Here is an 18,906-nt window from a genome sequence, read left to right as displayed (position 1 = left end):
GCCAGCTGGGAACACTCAGAAGGTTGGGGGGGTCCTGAGCATCAGGGTGTTCCCTGAGCTGTGATGGGAAGTGACTACAGCTGTCCCGACCTCCCAGGACTGTGTGGGAATCTGAGACTAAGGTGTGTTGGGGCAGGGACACGGCCCAGCTCCATGATTTTGGGGAGGACAAAGTGCCCAGTGGAGCAGACAGGACACATGGATGTGTCTGGGTCCCGGACAGAACAGGGCACTGTGGCCTGTCCCTCAGGCCTGTGCTGCGGGTCCCAGCTGGGAGCCCCACCTGGCCCAGGTCTGGAGCCCTCTGTCCCCTGCTCACTGGGCCAGCAGCTGTGTCCTCACTGGTCCCTGGGGAGCCACAGAACAGCCCTGCCCAGACCAGCCCCTCCCAGGGTCAGCTTTCCAGGCAGGGGTCAGGGTGGAGCTGGGAGAGCCCAGGGGTGGCTGGTTTCCACAAAGGGTCTCTCTCTACCCCTGGACTGCTGGAGGGGTAAGAGGGACTTGGGGTTCCAGGCCTTGCTGAGTCCTCAGGACACAGCTGTGTGTGGGGGGTGTCTCACCATGGCCTGGGCTCCTCTTCTCCCCCTTCTCACTCACTGTACAGGGGACTGGGGAGGCCCAAGGTCACTGTCAGGATGGAAAAGTCCACAGCAGCCTCCCAGCCTCGTTCAGAGGAGTCACAGGGGCTTTTCCTGTCCAGATAACAAGGGGGGAATCCCAATCTGAGATGTATTTGAGATGTCCCTTCTCCATGACCTGTGTTCTCCCCAGGGTGAATCCCCACATGGTGACAAAATATCCCTCCATTCCAGGCTTCCCTTCTGGACACAAACCCTCCAGAATGAGTGAGTCCTCCCCTCCCTGACCCATGACCAGGAATCCCAGCCTCAGGACACCTGGACCAGATCCCTCCACCATCTCTCTGATACCATCGTGGTGACCGTGGGGGACCGTCTGATTGGTTTGGGCAACACATGCCCATCCTCAGAGGTGCAGCTGGTGTCAGTCACATCCTGACCTCATGGCTGGGGGATCTGGGGTCCTGACAGGAGAGGAGGAGGACAGCAGGTTTTCCCAACTGTCCGCACCATGTGCATCACTGTGCCTTCCACATTCACCCTTAGTCCATGTTGGGTGTCGTCCCATAGATGCTGGGACCTGGGCAGGGACACAGACCAGGCTGTTCCGATCTCACAATTTTGCTGTTCAGGCTCCCTGACCTTTCTGCTATTCCTTCAGCAGGTCAATACCAGACCCAGACACACCTACTCCCACGCAGGAGCCATCAGTCTGAATTTCAGGTGGCCTCAGGAGGGGTGGAGAGCAGACACACAGCCTCCTGATGGCCTCCTCTGCCCAGAGGGAGTCAGAAGGGAAAGAAGCTCAAGAAGCCACACTAGTGGTCACTGCCCACCCTCACCTCACACCTGTCCTCCACCTGGCCTCCCTCAGGTGAGGACCAGACTCAGGGGCCAGCACGGACACCTCTCCCTCTGTCCACACCCTCCAGATGGGGCCTCCTTCTGCTCCCATCCTGGGCCACTGCTGCCCAGGTCACCTCTGTGTCACTGCTGAGAGTCCCTATCTCATGGGGTCCTGGTCACAGGGATCTGGGGTCAGCGTCAGTGTGGCATGGAGTCAGCTGTGGCTCTGCCCCTTCGGCACACAAACGCCACTATTAGGGCCCTAATTGATCTGTCCTAGTTCCCCAACCCTGGTCTCTCCTTCTCAGTCTGCTTCTAGAATGTACTGTCTCTACCCAGTAACATCATGTAATATTCTCAGACCTAGATCCACTTTTTCCAAAATTCTAAACTCTCTCTCGTGTTCTCACCTCTGTCCATGGCTCATTTCCCACCAATCAGCCAGTGACCCCAACATTCCTCCACAGCCATTGTCACAGGGGAGAGGAGTCACTGTAGAAATATGGAGTCAGCAAGGCAGAGTTCCAGTACATTTTGGCAATCACTCCAGGATCCAAGAAAATAAATCCCTTATTTCAAAGAATTCACTTCTCAGGCACGACAGTGTACACAGTTCAGGAAGGAAGAATGTTCTTGAACATATTAGTGAATAACCTCCAATGGGTCAGAGCATAATTCTTAAAAAGTTAAATATATGCCTCTCATGCAAATATAGCATTACCATATGTCAGAATAATTACTCAATTCATATGTTATTAAGTAGACGAGTTGGAAGGTAAATAATTTACATATGCATTCTACAAGTTTAAGTGTGCATATATGTAGTTATAGATAGCTGATAGATACGGAACCACAGGACAGGAAATTGGAAGGTATTATTTACTGTTGTTGGACATGAACTGTCCTAAAGGATCAGGAATCTGTAAGCTTTGGATTTGTCTTCTGCTCTGACAAAAAGTTACAAATTATCACGATCTTGTCTATAGGAAATGTATGGAGTGTGACATGTGGATTTTGGACATTTCCATCTCCCCCCAGGCTCTCCTAAAGTGGATTCCACTCTCCCTTCCCATCTCCCCACCCTCCATGACTCACCCTGGGGACATGTGGCCTGTCCCCGCCTTCCTCCCCAGTAGCCTGAGCAGATCAGGCCCAGCCAGTGAGGCAGCTCCTTGCCCTGGTGAACCAGAGCAGCTCCCCTGGAAGTGCTGAGGCCACAGGTGCTGGAGCCAGGGTGGGCTGGACCGGGGGGTCAGCTGTGGCTGCTCCTCCCTCTGCCTCAGCCTGAGAGCTCAGGGGGCGCCACAGAGGGAGCAGCCCTGGGCCTGGAGGGGACGTGGGTAGCCTTGTCCTGTGCGAGACACCTCAGCCTGGGGGAATCCCTGTCCACTCAGTGGCAGAAACCGGGAAACAAAATTCACCGTGAACATGAGCTGCGCCATCGCAGAGGACACAACGACAAGACAACAGGGGCTGCGAGCACAGTAGTGATGTTTCCACTTGGTAAAAACATAGAACTTGATTTTGCCTGGTATTTTTCAACACAGTAAATATTTTAAAAACTGAATATAAAATGCAGTTTGAAAAACTCACAGCTGAAAAAGAAAAAAAAATTCAAATAATGACACACTTGAGTTGCAAACCCAAAATGCGGTGTACTTGTACATTTCGTTAAATACACAGACTGGTTTCATTTACATGGTTCCAGTAGATCTCACTCTTCCGTATTAAATAGCACATTTAACGTTTTAGGGAACTGCCACTGCCTAGTGACACGCTCCCCACTATAAACATCCACGAGCAGTCCTGCTGTTCCTCTCCACACCCCAAGTCCTCCCAGAAACACATTTGTTAAGAGTGCAAGGCCTGCAATGCCGGAAATCTTACAGCCATAGAGTTTATTTCATGTTTTAGTTTTATAGCTCAGAGCATCTTTTTCCTTTATTTTTTTATGCTGCTTGTTTTTAAATATATTTCACACTAGATGTCATCATACATGAGAGATTAACAATTTCTCTCAGTTTTAAACCATCCCCAGAGCACTCATTACTGAACATGAACCATTTACCTTTATTCTCGAAACATCCTGCTCGGACTGGCTGATCTAAGAACCAAACGCACATCAGGCTCACCTGGGACCACACACTGGTCCAAGCAATTTAAACCCTTAACTCTTCCCATCTTTCAAATACTGAGCGTGTCATCATTTTTGCTCTTAGCAAAATGCTGCACAGGCAGCTGCCGTGGCCCCTGCTCCCCGCTTTGGTGGCTTGGAGGGAGGATTCCTGGGAGAGACACCTGGACAAGCATCCAGGTGACTGTTGTTTCAAGTCTGTGGAGATTAGACACAGAACAGAGATTTTCCCAGAATAACATTCTAGGAACACCCCCGAGGGCTCCTCCCCACCCTCTCCCCATCCCTAGGGACAAGAGCTCCTTTGTCCTCAGCACTGCTAGATCATAAGGAAGGACAGCTCTGGCCACCAGGGAGGGACCACATATGAGGAAAAAACTGGAGCCCCCACGGCTGGGGAGGTGAGTCCATGGGGGCCGGTCCCTGCTGTCCACTTGATCCCGACCTACGAGGACTGTGCAGAGAGACCCCACCTCAGTCCTGAGCAAGGGACAGCCTGGGGAAATGGGGACAGGGTCACACCGAGGAGCCCAGTAGGGCATGAAGACTGCACTGAGGGACTGGGGAGGACACAGGAGTGGCTGCCTGGCCTAGCCTGAGTCAGGGGCAGTGGACAGAGCAGTGGGGAGGCAGGACTGGCTCTGGGGGGCCCAGTCACAATGTCACAGGATTGTGTGTCTGGGACTGGACACCAGGGGGCACTCAGGGCCTGTTGCTCAGGGCCTGGGAGTGATCAGAGCTGGGACCAGCCACCTGCCCTGCCTGGTGCCCTCTGCTCAGGGCACAGCTGTGACTTCCCCACCCCCTGGGACCGAACAGTCCCGCCGCTGCCCACCCCTGACACCCTCAGGCACAGGGACCTGACCAGGGCCCAGGGTGGGGGAAGAAAGCTGGGGCTCATTTGCATGGAGGGAGCCTCCCCTCTCAGGGTATGAAGAGGGGAAGGACAGACCTGGGGAAGCTGCTTCAGCTGCGGGCACAGAAGGCAGCACTCGGGACAGTCTCCACCATGGCCTGGGCCCCTCTCCTCCTCACCCTCCTGGCTCACTGCACAGGTGACCTGACTTGGGCAGGGGAAGGGCCCTGGGAAGACCCTGGGGCCCTACTGTGTCTTCTTGTCTCCAGACCCAGAATCACCCTGTCCGTGTCTCTCCCCCTTCCAGGGTCCTGGGCCCAGTCTGTGCTGACTCAGCCGCCCTCGGTGTCTGGAGCCCTGGGGCAGATGGTCACCATCTCCTGCACGGGCAGCAGCAGCAACATCGGGGGTGGGTATCTTGTAAACTGGTACCAGCAGCTCCCAGGAACGGCCCCCAAACTCCTCATCTATGATACTAGCAACAGGCCCTCAGGGGTCCCTGCCCGATTCTCTGGCACCAAGTCTGGCAGCTCCGGCTCCCTGACCATCACGGGGCTCCAGGCTGAGGACGAGGCTGATTATTACTGCCAGTCCTATGACAGCAGCCTGGGTGCTCCACAGTGCTGCAGACACAGGGAAACTGAGACAAAAACCTGCCCATGCTTTCTTGTGATCACTGTCATGACTGCCTGTGACAAACAACAGGCAAAAGGTCAACTGTGGCCAACCCCTGGGCATTCACATCTGAAGATCTACCTCTCAGAGCACAGACCTGCTTTAAATGATCAGGGACCTTCCAAAGCCAGTGACCTTGCCCGCTTTCATATTGTGTTTTGAATCATCTTTATTAAGATATATTATAACGTGTATACCATATATTTCTCCCATTTAGAATATACACTTCAAATTTTCTTTAGTATTTATTGAGTTGTGCAACCATTACCGTAACATGAATTTAGAGTATTTCCATCATCCTACAAATAAACAGTTATTAGTCTAATAACCAGTATTACTATAATTTTGGCTTGTAGATCCAATTTTCATTTTCTACGTACCTTAGGATATTAATGCATGCAAATGTTTATTACGTTAATTTTCATATATGAAATATATCAACACATAGTTTAGTACTTCATTCATTTTTATGGACAAAAACTACTCTACTGTATCTATGTACTACAGGTTGCTAAACCATTGATGAGTTGTTGGACATTTAGTTTGATTAAGACTTTTGATTTTATGAGTAACGCTGCTGTAATCATTGGTACACAAGTTTCAAATTTCCCTGTGGACTTATGTATTTTTGTTGGATTTGGTAGGAGTGGACATTCATGGTGATATAATTACTGTTTTTGAGGAAATGTCTGATTGCTTTCCAAAGAGGTTGCATCAGTTTACATTTCCATGAATAATACATAAGAGTTCCAATTTCTCCATATTCTCATCAACATTTGTCATTACCTGTCATTTTGTTTATAGCCACCCCAGTGGGTCTGCACTGGTCTATCTCTCTAGACTTGACTGCATTTCCCTAGTGGCTGGTGGTGTTGGGGATCTATGCAAAAGCCATCCTGCTTCCAGTCACAGAGGAGCAATGAAGGTCTCAGGCCCTTCATGAGTCACTGACTTCAGGCCACTTGGGACTGAGGCCGTGTTGAGTCCCACACTCAGCCTGCTCACCTCCATGAAGCAGAACATGTGTGTTCAAGAGCAGAGCTCCTCCCACAGACAGTGGATGGGCAGAGTGAGGTGAAACCTCCATCTCAGGCCCAGGAGATAAAGCATCTTGCAGACTCCACCTACGCTGGGCTCTGCAGCTTCAGGGCTCTAGGCCTATTCTAGAGCCTGCTCCTGAGCAAGTCACTCTGTCACTCACCATGGGGGACACACAGCAGATCCAGTGAGTGTCCCCTGAGGCCTCAGCAGGGGATGTTCCACTGGGAACCGGGACTTGGATGGGGACGTGACTGCGGTAACTTCTCTCTGTGCTCACACGGTGCCAGCATCAGTGGCCAAACAGCCCATCAGCATCTAGACACCCTCACGACAGAGAATGCAAAACAGTGTTCTATGAAAAAATAAAAATCCCTTTAGATGGAATAAAATGAGACTTAAGTAAGGGTAGAGGTGGACTACATCGATGGGAAGGATGGAGTTTAATCCCAGGGTGACCTGCCAGACCTGAATGGAAGGATCTCTCTGGGTACCTTGAGGAGAGAGGCCTGAGGGAATCAGAGGATCCTGGACATAGTTATTTACCAAAAGATCCTCCGAGTCTGGGAGTCTGGGACCATTTGTGTACAGATTTGCATCTGGGATACAGAGAGGAAGGGATGGTGTTTCCATTCATGTGTCCAGGCATCAACATTTCTGCAGAAACATTAAAATGTCACACTGACCTTCTTAGTAAACTATAAAAAATATGAGTAAGAAAATAAAAATAAGGAAAATTATGTTTGGAATAGAAACACATTGCATTCTCTCTAAAACAAAATACTAACCAGGACTATAAGACACAGATGATCAAAAAAGTACATATTTAGGAAGAAAAAACTCACTTCAAAAACTTAAGAAATGTGTTAGAGTATGAACAAGCAAAGGTCATTTATACCCTGTTACTAATTTTTCACAAATCATGGCTAGTCAGTATCCTCATTTTGTGAATTTTGAAATCTTTTCTGAGGTGCTGAATGTTAACCACATCACTGAGCCAATTCCCGGAACTTGTCCTTCCATCCCACTCCCCTGCACAGCCTGTCCCTGCCGTTCACATCAGCTCAATGTTCCAGCATCTGAGGTGCCTAAAACGATGGTACATGAGGGACATTTAGGTTTTTCTAGAATGTAGAAAATGTTGGAGGGCTGATACTTAAAAAAGCTATATATGCACATGATTGCACCTCTCATAGTCCAGGGCTCCTTCTGGGAGTGAGAAACCCCAGTGATCACTCACAGTGTGTTGGGGACACTCCCCCAGGAGTCAGCCCACCGATGTGTGACCAGAGACAGTGACTGGGAAGCTGCTAGACCAGCTGGGCTCTCAGGTCTCTGGGCCATGGGGAGGTGTGTGCCTGGGACCAGCAGGGGGCGCTGGGGGACTGCCCTGTGGTCCCTACACAGCTGCTCACTGAGGACCACTCACTCACTACCAGGAGCCTGGGCTTTGGGGCTGGGCCCTGTGCTCACTGATGGGGACTCAGCAGCTGTGTCCTCCTGCTCACAGGTCTGTGGAAGGTTCCAGCTGCTGCTTCCTCCATGGTTCCTCCCATGTGGCCAACTCTGAGTCTCACCCATTTGTCCTCTCTGTGTAATGAACCAAGCCCAGGCTGCTGCTGCTTCTCAGGGTGGGGCAGAGATCCCCAGGAAAAGAAACGACTGTGTGGGGCCAGCCCCTCCCCTTCCAGGCCCTTGAGTTAGATAAAGCCGCCCCGGGTAACAGCTCAGACTGGGTGTCAGCAGGGCAGTGTCCACCATGGCCTGGACACCTCTCCTTCTTGTTCTCCTGTCTCACTGCACAGGTGAGGCCGGTCCTCAGAGACCTGGGACAACCCCAGCATGTGTCAGCCCCTCTGGCACACACCCTCAAGCAGCCTAACTTTTAACTGCTCCAATGCCTGTGTGTCTGTGTTTGCAGGTTCCCTCTCCCAGCCTGTGCTGACTCAGCCTCCCTCCCTCTCTGCATCTCCTGGAGCATCAGCCAGACTCACCTGCACCCTCAAAAGTGGCATCAGTGTTGGTAGTTACAGGATATACTGGTTTCAGCAGAAGTCAGGGAGCCCTCCCAGCTATCTACTGAACTACTACACAGACTCAGATAAGCACCAGGGCTCCGGGGTCCCCAGCCGTTTCTCTGGCTCCAAAGACGCCTCGGCCAATGCAGGGATTCTGTACATCTCTGGGCTGCAGCCTGAGGACGAGGCTAACTATTACTGTGATATATGGCACGGCAGCACTAATGCTTACACAGTGCTCCAGACCCAAAGGGAAGTGAGACAAAAACCTCCTTTCCACTCTCCTGGCATGGTGCAGTCACCCCTCCTGGTGGCTCTGAGCAAGTCTAGCTCAGGGAGTGACTTCTGTTGTCACATCTTCAACCAACATGCCATTTTCTATGAACTGTTAGATCTCAAAGTGTCATAATCATTCAACTTTTAGACAGGTAATACATTCTTATCCTACTCAGGTTTTCATAGGCAAAAAAGAAAGAAAGAAAGACAGAAAAAAGCTTCATTAGAGTTAAAAAAGATCTCAGTAGAGACATTGGAAGAGACAAAAATACATTGGTTCCACCCATGCCCTGCTCAGGGTCTAGGAGGAATTGAGAGATGCTACTGGTTCAAATGCTTCCATCTGGGTTTTGTGACACAATATCCGCAAACAGAAATAATTTTTGTTCTATGCACTAGTAATGAACCATCAAACATTATTAAGCAAAATCAATAATATTTATAGTGTATGAATGTGAAATATTAAAGATAAATTTGAGAAAATTTAAAGTCTCATACACTGAAAACTACAAATTATTGAAAGAGAAATGAGGAGAAATCAATAAATAAATAGATATTTTCACTTTGTGATTCACACACCGAATGTGGTTAGGATAACAATTTTTGCCAAATGGAGCAATCTACTGCTGGTACCAACATTCTCCTGGTAGTAAAATAAATAAACAAAGCAGATGTCACTTAGAAACACATCAATTATTCAGAAAAGGTTACCAAATGTACTTAAGTAACAGATGTCAAGAAGGGCACACCATGCCAAATGGAGGTCATTACAAGTTGGTTCACTATGCAAAGGTCAGTCAATACAATCCACCATATTTATAGGCCAAAGGACAACCATATGACCTCATCAATCAATACAGAAACAGCATTTGATAAAATTCAATGTCCATTCATGACCAACAAAATGTTCAGATTTGGATAAATAGAGGGATAAACCCTTAAACTTGATAAACAAACCACATACCAGCTGTCTCACAGTGCAGATGAAGAGGGGATACTGACAGCATTGCCCTGAGCTGGGGCACGAGGTAAGCAGGTCCACTCTCAGCACTGCAGGTGAGCACAGCTCCAGTACAGACCCACATCCCTGATAAATGCAGATGCAAAATACTCAACAAAATGCCAGCAAACAGAATCCAAGAGCACATAAAAAAATAATAATTCACCATGATAAAGTAGGTTCCAGCACAGAGATGCAAGGATGTTTCAGCATGTGTGAGGCCATAAATGTGATTCACCGTATAAACAGAACCAAAAACAAAAGCCATATTATAATCTCAATAGATGCATTCGATCCAGCAACTTCATTATTGGGCATCCACACAAAGGGAAAAAATAATTACATCAAAAAGACACCTGCCTTTGTGTGTTTATTGCAGCACAGTTCACAATCACAAAGGTACAGAGTCAACTTAAGTGCCCATCAACCAGGACTGGATAAACAAAATGTGACACACACACACACACACACACACACACTCTATGGAATACTATTCACCCATAAAGAAGAATGAAATAATGCCATTTGCAACAACTTGGTTAGACTTGGAGGCCATTATTCTAAGTTAAGAGACTCAGAAACAAACAAACAAAAACAGATACTGCATGTTCTCACGTATAGGTAGGAGCTAAGCTATGGGTATGCATGGCCATACACAGTGACACAAGGGTCACTGGACACTCAGAAGGGAGGAGAGTAGCCATACACAGTGACACAAGGGTCACTGGACACTCAGAAGGGAGGAGAGTAGCCATACACAGTGACACAAGGGTCACTGGACACTCAGAAGGATGGAGAGTGGAATGAGGTTCAGGATAAAAAGTTACCTATTAGGTATAATGTACACAATTCAGGTGATGGGTCTACCTGAACCTCATATTTCACTACTACACAACAAATCCACATAATAAAACACCACTTGTATCCCCTAAATCTATTTAAATAATAAATATATATATGAAACAAGTATAAATTTTAAACAAAATGCCCATGACACAATAAAAAAAATTGCCAAGAACCATAAAATTCACAACTTGAAAAGGAAAAGACAATCCACAGACACCAACACTGAGACAACTTAGTGTTGAAATTATATGACAGAGACATTGAAATCAGCATCACGGAATCATTTTGATGAGCAATTTCAGATATTCTTGAAACAAATGGAAAAGAAGCAAATCTCAGAAAAAAGTAGAAGTCATTAAAACAAACCAATGGAAATTATAGAACTAAAAAAATAAAACTTAAAAAAATATATATAAAACTCTCTGGATGAACCCGAGAACAAGTAACAAGGAAAACATCAGGCCTTAGGGAAGATGTTCAACACTAGAGAAAGTACAGACAATGGTTATCACAGCCCAGCAGGGGGAGCTGTGGATCTTCTCAGCGCTCAGCAAGGCCTGATAAACCCCCATGGTTCACATGCATGGTCCCTGGGCCCCTGCTCAGCAGCCTGAGTTAGTGGTGACCCCAGGTGCTTCCTCCCAAGGGGCAAGCTCAGAGCTCACGCCAGCCCAGCCTCCCAGACCGAGGAGCTGCCCTCTGAGCTGAGCGTTCAGAATCGGTGGTGCAGGTGGTGTTGGTAAAGGGCTCATGTTCTCAGAAGGCACCGCTCACACACAGGCCCTACTACCAGGGAGCTGAGGAGGAAATAAAAGAACATTCCAAGTCCAGCAGCAGCTGTGGGTCCTGGGGATCTTTGGAAAGTCCACACCATGGCCTGGACTCTTCTCCTCCTCTTCCTCCTCTTCCTCCCTGCCCCCTGCCCAGTTTCATCTCCAGGAAACCATCCTCTCCAGGGATTTCTCTGCTTTTGTTTCTCATTCCTAACATGGGTCTATTTTTCTCTCATACATCATCCCTCAGGTTTTGGTGACTCAGGAGTCCTCACTGACAGTATCCCCCCAAGGGACAGTCATTCTCGCCTGTGGCTCCACAAATGGCAACTATCCATGCTGGGCCCAGCAGAAGCATGGCGAAGTCCCCAGGACTTCGATTTATGATACAAACAGCAAACACTCCTGGACGCCCACCCCGTCGCCAGTCTCCCTCCCTGCAGGCAAAGCCACCCTGACAGGACTGAGGACGCTGCATGCCACACTACAGTGGAGCTCAGCACAGTGACAGACAGAGATAAGAAACCAAGACACAACCTGCTTTTGACTGAGCCTGGTACAAATATGATCATGTAATATCAAGATCACATGACCAGAAACCTGAGCCCCCAGGGCAGCCTAAATGTTGACTCTACTTAGAAAGGTGAATGGCAGTGTCTGAAATGATTCACATGCACATTTTCGCCTTATAGTGGAGCATATTTGTGGAAGACTTGGAATATATTGGTCCACAGAAAGTAGAGTTGAATAATTCTGCCTTCCACAAAAGAACAGTAACAGTAGGATCAGATGTAAAGGCTAAGGTCTAACAAATCTCCAATGATGTTCTTATTGCAAACTAATGGTGAAGGGAAGAAACCCTCTTTTTGAATATTAAAAAAAAAGTTTATATTATTAGGCTTTATTGTCATGCAGTACAAGTGCATTGCATAATTTTAAATTTAAAAATTATAATTTATTTAAAAAAGGATTCTTCTCTAATGTAATGTGAAAGTATTTCACCCCAAGAAGATACATTGAAGTCCTAACTCCCAGTACTGTGGAATGGTATCTAATTTTGAGAAATAATGCCAGTGTAGAATTAATTATTACCAGATAAAAAGAGGTCATATTCGGTTAGGGTGGTCTCCTCATGCAATGTGCTTGGTCTCCTTATAAGAATATGGCCTTGTGAATACAGGGGACACAGAGATGACAACATGTGAAGATGAGGGCAGACACTGGACTTACGCAGCTGCAAGCCAAGGGACACGGAAGGTTGGAGGTGAACCATCAGCAGCCAGGGAGAGGAAGAAAGTTTCCCCTAGAGGTGTCCGAGGGACATGGCTGTCCCTGTGATTTTGGAGGAGCAGCCTGCAGAGCTGTGGGACCACACATTCCTGTTGGGTTAGACCCCCAGGCTGTGGTGCACTGTGACAGCAGTCCTGGGAAGTCAATGCACCAAACAGCATAACAATATTCCTCATTTGAATGCATTTCCTTCACCTTTGCCCTCCATTGTCCGCAATCACAGTTTTCAAAGTTAGAAACATGAACACAAATAATGAAATAAAATTTGTACTCATATTTCTAACTTTTAAAACTGTGATTGTCACCTAAGGTTAACATAAGGAACTCCCGTTCTTAAAAATACATAAATACACAAACACTGCTTAATATTATTAAGATTATAAGTACTAACGCAAAATTATAGCTTTTATATAATTCCACTTGTTCACTGGTATAACATGTGAAGAGGGGAAGATAATCTGTTATTACTAAAACACTTGCAGTTGTCTCTGTGAATTTGTGAGCTCAGGGCGAGATGCCCGCTATTTTCAAAAGCCCCGAGTGCACCATGCCTGGTGCATCACTCACAGAATGGGACACAGGAGGGCAGTTTGTTGGGCACACTGGCAGGTAGCAGAGCAGACTGAGGCCTGAGGAACATCCATCACCAAACCCTCCAGCACCTTCCTGCCTGTGTCAGATCAGAGGTCCTCAGACGTGCACGTGCACAGGGATCATCTGGGATCCTGTAACATGTGGACTCAGGAGTGTGGAGTGAGAAAGAGTTTGGCTCTGCCACCCCAGCTAGAGTGCAGTGGCGTCATCATAACTCACTGGAACCTCAAACTCCTGGGCTCTAGTGATCCTCCTGCCTCAGCCTCCTGAGTAGCTGGGACTATAGGCGCCACCATGGCCTGCTATTGTTTTCCATTTTTGGTAGAGATGAAGTCTCACTCTTGCTCAAGGTGGTCTCAAACACCTGAGCTCAAGCTATCCTCCCTCCTAAGCCTCCCAGAGTGCTAGGATTACAGACATGAGCCACTGCATCTGGTCTCCTATGTGTTTTAATATGACAAAATTCATAAGAATGATGGCAAGTTAAGAAGGGAAGGCATTAGCTGACAAACACCAAGGAGAAATCTCGCTCAGAGGGAACTGAAAAATTTTGATCAAAGAGGCACTCCTCCACCCAGGCAGGGAGAGGACCAGACAAAATAGTTGAAAAGCTGGAAGAGGCTCCACTTTCTATAAGAAATGAAACAGAGGCCGGGCGCGGTGGCTCACGCCTGTAATCCTAGCACTCTGGGAGGCCGAGGCGGGTGGATCGCTCGAGGTCAGGAGTTCGAGACCAGCCTGAGCAAGAGCGAGACCCCGTCTCTACTAAAAATAGAAAGACATTATATGGACAACTAAAAATCTATATAGAAAAAATTAGCCGGGCATAGTGGCGCATGCCTGTAGTCCCAGCTACTCGGGAGGCTGAGGCAGTAGGATCCCTTAAGCCCAGGAGTTTGAGGTTGCTGTGAGCTAAGCTGATGCCACGGCACTCACTCTAGCCTGGGCAACAAAGTGAGACTCTGTCTCAACAAAAAAAAAAAAAAAAAAAAAAAAGAAATGAAACAGAAATGAAAGCAAAGATACCCCAAATATCCTTCCACCTGACCCCCTGTCTGGATCCTGCCCAATGTCCCCACCGGATTCTCCTCCAGTCCCTTCTACAGTGTGGACCATCCTCACCCTCCCCTTCCCATATCTGATTCCTGACTTCTCTTCTCAGATAATTGGTCTCCCTACCTTTCCTACAGCCCCCTTCTGCCCTGTTACCTTCTCCATTAATCAGCAAGGTCTTTATCTCAGAGGAGTTGTGGATATTTTTTCATATCTTTCGTTGGAAGTTGTCATTCACATCTTTTCTTCTTTCTTTGACCTCCATAGCCTGTTATGTCTGAAGAAGCTCTAAGTCCACATCTTCCCTTTTTTAACCACATTGATATCTTTCTCTTACACTTCCTGGGCCTCTTCTCATTTGTGGCAAATCCAGTGAGTGACCCAGCCTCCTCACTTACCCTCCCAGACACTCCCCACCCTGTCCCTGGGCATGACCTCCTTGGGAACCAAGGAGGGAGAGAGAACGTGGCTTTGAGAGCAGCCTGGGAAGTGGGTTCCTAGTTGATCTGCCCTTGTTCTCAGCTCAGGACTTTGTATTTCAGGCTCAGTTTGTAGATGAGTCGTCCCTTCCCCTGAGGCCACCTTGTTAATGGGGTGAGTTGTGTGTCCTGTTCCCACTGAGGAGGAAGAGAAAACTAAGGACTGAGACAAGGTGGGAGCTTCCCAGAGAAGGGGCCTCACTCTGCCCTTGTGCAGGGAGGGGGCAGTGGTGAAGGCCCTGGTGGGGGCAGGAGCCTCTGTCAGGACCCCCTGGCATCTGGTCACAGACACACTGCACCTGGTCCTGGGCAGCAGGAGGTGCTGTGGACTAACACTGAGGGCTCTGTGGGGCTCAGCTGGGAAGTCAGACACTAGACCTTGGTCTCTGCTCAGAGCTCATTGGTGCCAGCAGGTGAGTCCTCTCTGGGCCCCTGGGGAGACTTGCACCAGGCCCAGCCCAGGCCCCCCTCCCAGTAATGACACCCTGTCACTGGGGCTGCACACAGGCCCAGGGCGGGCTTGGTGGTCAGGGGAGGAGCAGCACATTTGCATGCAGGGCCCCCTCCCTCCTCTGGGGCTGGAGGGTGGATAAGAGACACCTGCAGCGTGGCAGCCTCAGCACAGCTCTGGGGTGTCTGCACCATGGCCTGGGCCCCACTCCTCCTCCTCACCCTCCTCCTTCACTGCACAGGTCAGGACGGTCCTCAGCATCCTGACCCCCAGCTCACTGACACCACCTCCCAGACCCATGCCACACTGTCCTTCCCTCTTGTCCTTCCTCCAGGACATAATGTGTGTCTGTGTTTCCAGGGTCCCTCTCCCAGCCTGTGCTGACTCAGTCACCCTCTGCATCTGCCTCCCTGGGAGCCTCGGCCAAGCTCACCTGCACCCTGAGCAGTGGACACAGCAGCTACACCATTGAATGGCATCAGCAGCAGCCGGGGAAGGCCCCTCGGTACTTGATGTATGTTAAGAGTGATGGAAGTCACAGCAAAGGGGACGGGATTCCCGATCGCTTCTCGGGCTCCAGCTCCGGGGCTGACCGCTACTTAACCATCTCCAACATCCAGTCTGAGGACGAGGCTGACTATATCTGTGGTGCAGATTATAAAATTGGTGGTTCATATGGTTAAAACACAGTGATTCAGATGATGGGGAAGTGGGACAAAAACTGTTTTCTCCACTCTGCTACCAAGGCTGCCACCTGGCTCCCAGAAACAGTGTCTGGTGGACTGAACCCTCAAAAATATTGACTTTTTTTGTTAGAAATTTTTCCGTGAGAGAACTAGATGCATTCAGATTCCTTTGAAGGGTTCCCTGGGAACCAGGCTGCTAGGCCAGGCTCCTACAGAGGGAACAGATCTGCAGCAATGATGGAAATGTAGCAACTGATCCTGTCACCCCTGCTGCTTGCTACATTGTCACTATATGGGGATGCAGGGTCTTTCTCCTTTCCAGACTCAAACACTGAGACCCGACTACATACCTCACCCCTGCCTTTTTGAGGATATTTTAAATGACCACCTTTAAAAATAATTTTATTTACTCCTAAGAAACTTTGAAATTCTATCTATATGGTAGGAAGCACCCTCTGAATAAATGCAGAGAGAGAATAAAAATTTGTGGCTGGTGTGAAAACAAACCTTAAGTCCTTTGGCTGTTTCCGAAGGTTTTCTTTAGTGTTCAGTGTTTGGATTTTGGGAGTAGGGGACAAGGTTGAGGAATTGATCCCAACGTATAGAAGATGACAATTGATATGCAAGAATGTAAGAAATAAAAGGAAACTAAATGGCCAGTTAGTAAACTTTGACAGCTTTGAGCCTGAAAAGGTTTCTTTTTCCAAACACATGGAGTCAAGAAACACTTATGCAATGATGGAATGGGGCCCTCTGAAAACCTTTTCCACCATATAAGATTATAAGAACAGTGGGAAAAATTGTCTAAATCAACCTTTTCAGAACTCTGGACATTTAGTAAAGGTTTGCAACAATTTGAGGTCCATTTAAGAACAAGATCTCTGTTGTTTTTATTTCATATCTCCCCAGACCCATGGAAGCCCTGAAAATTAACAGCCTCAAAACCACTGTAGCTGTGAAAACCAGAAGAATAATATTAATTGGAAAAACAAAATAATAGGCTTGGAGTTTCCCAAAAAGCCCTATCCACAGACTACAGTCATTACTTGAACTTTCTGGATGCTCTAAGAAAAGCCTCCTTCTCAGCACTTTTCTGAATTTGAATTGACTCAGAGCTTGTTTGGTTTAAGCTGCTCCATCCTCAATGTGCTGTGGAATAAGGGCTGGCGTTTGTTCACACTGAGAGCGCCTGAGACAGTGCGTGGGGTGGAATAAGCACAAAGCTGATCAAAATGCTTCTATGGGAAAACAAGTGCCAGGTGTGGGATGTCCACAGGTGGTGTCGATGAGCCCTGACATATTCCTGTGGGTACAGAAGGCCACTTACATGCCCTGGGGTATGTTTATGTTCAGGTGAGAACTAAGATTCCCCTAATCGTTCTCCACTGGCTGAAAGTGGAGATCCCTGCAAGATGAATTAGAGGCCAAGGCAGAGTTATGAACTGACAGAGTGTTGAAATTGTGCCCCAACACGCGCAGAGAGCCTTTGGGGAAGGTTGAGAGATATATTTCTTCAAGGCACCAATAAGTAACCATTAATGTATTTAAACTGAAACTTCAGTGTCAACACATGCAGAGAATACAGTCTTAGGCCAGAAAACCATGAAACAATAAACCATCAACAACAATAACAACTACTACAAAAAATAATAATAAGAAGAAGGACAACAACAGAAATCAGCAGGGAATGGGTCTGATTTCCAGAGTTGTCACATCATATTACTTAAAATCTTCATTTTTCAAAATGAAATAATGAGTCAATTAAACAAACAAGAAATTATTGTCCCCATAGACTACAAAAGAGAAAACATTACAGCAACAACAAAATATAAAGGAAATAAATACTAAAATGTTGGTGAAAACTATCCCCAAATAATCACAGACATTGGAACTAGTAGACGAGTGTGACTTTTGAAATGTTTTCTGAATTGGTGAATTTTAAACATATCACTGAGTCATTTCCTTGAACATTTCTCTTCTACACCATTGCCCTAAACACACATTAACACCATACAAACCAGCTCAGATGTTCCAGCACATATGATGCCCACCATGATGGTACATGAGGGTCATTTAGAATTGTCTAGAATGTATTCTGGGGCTGCTACATCTTAAAAAGTTATATATGCACATGATTGCACCTCTCATAGTCCAGGGCTCCTTCTGGGAGTGAGAAACTCCAGTGATCACTCACAGTGTGTTGGGGTCACTCCACCAGGGACTCAGCCCATGGCTATGTGACCAGAGACAGTGACTGGGAGCTGCAGAGACCAGCTGGGCCCTCAGGTCTCTGGGCCATGGGGAGGTGTGTGCCTGTGACCAGAAGGGGGCGCTGGGGGACAGCCCTGTGGTCCCTACACAGCTGCTTCTTGAGGACCAGTCACTGCAAGGAGCTTGGCCCTGGGAGATGAGCCTGTGCTCACTGATGGGGTCTCAGCAGCTGTGTCCTCTCTGGCCTGTCACAGTCCCCTGAGCAGGACCCTTTGTGTGGTCTCAGCAGGTGCTTCCTCCCAGGGCTCCCCCAAGGGGCAAAGCAAAGCTCCCCCCTCCTCAGTGTGCAGGGAGAGCTGAGCTCCAGCCCAGGGCTCAGGGAGGGGCTGGGCGGTCCCTGGATGGAAACACATTTGCATGAGCAGCCCCTCCTCTGCGGAGGGTGGGCACAAAAGGAGGCCTGGGACAGTTCAGCCCCACTGTGGGGACCAGGGGCTCTGTCCACCAAGGCCTGGGCTCCTCTCCTCCTCGTGCTCCTCTCTCACTGCACAGGCAGGGACAGGCTTCAGAGACCTGGGAAAGCTCCCAGCTTCCTTTTGGCTCTTCTGGCACAGATGTCTGAAAAATGTAACCCTGGTTTGTCCCCCAGAACCCATGAGTGTCTGTGTTTGCAGGTTCCCTGTCCCAGCCTGTGCTGACTCAGCTGCCCTCCCTCTCTGCATCTCCTGGAGCATCAGCCAGACTCACCTGCACCCTGAGCAGCGACATCAGTGTCAGTGGCTATGGCACATACTGACACCAGCAGAAGCCAGGGAGCCCTCCCCGGTACCTCCTGAGCTACTACTCAGACTCATATAAGCACCAGGGCTCCGGGGTCCCCAGCCGCTTCTCTGGCTCCAAAGATGCCTCGGCCAATGCAGGGATTCTGCACATCTCTGGGCTGCAGCCTGAGGACGAGGCTGACTATTACTGTATGGTTGGGTACAGTGGTACTTCTCACAGTGACACTAGTATATGGGGAAATGGGACAAAAACTGTCTATTACTCTTATATAGTTCATGTTAAAATGTACCCACACTACTATCATTTAAACAAATGAGAA

This window comes from Eulemur rufifrons, chromosome 21, assembly GCF_041146395.1.
Source record: "Eulemur rufifrons isolate Redbay chromosome 21, OSU_ERuf_1, whole genome shotgun sequence".
In the NCBI taxonomy this organism is placed as follows: Eukaryota; Metazoa; Chordata; class Mammalia; order Primates; family Lemuridae; genus Eulemur; species Eulemur rufifrons.
The sequence above is the reverse complement of the archived record's forward strand: the minus strand, read 5'-3'. Positions refer to the sequence as shown.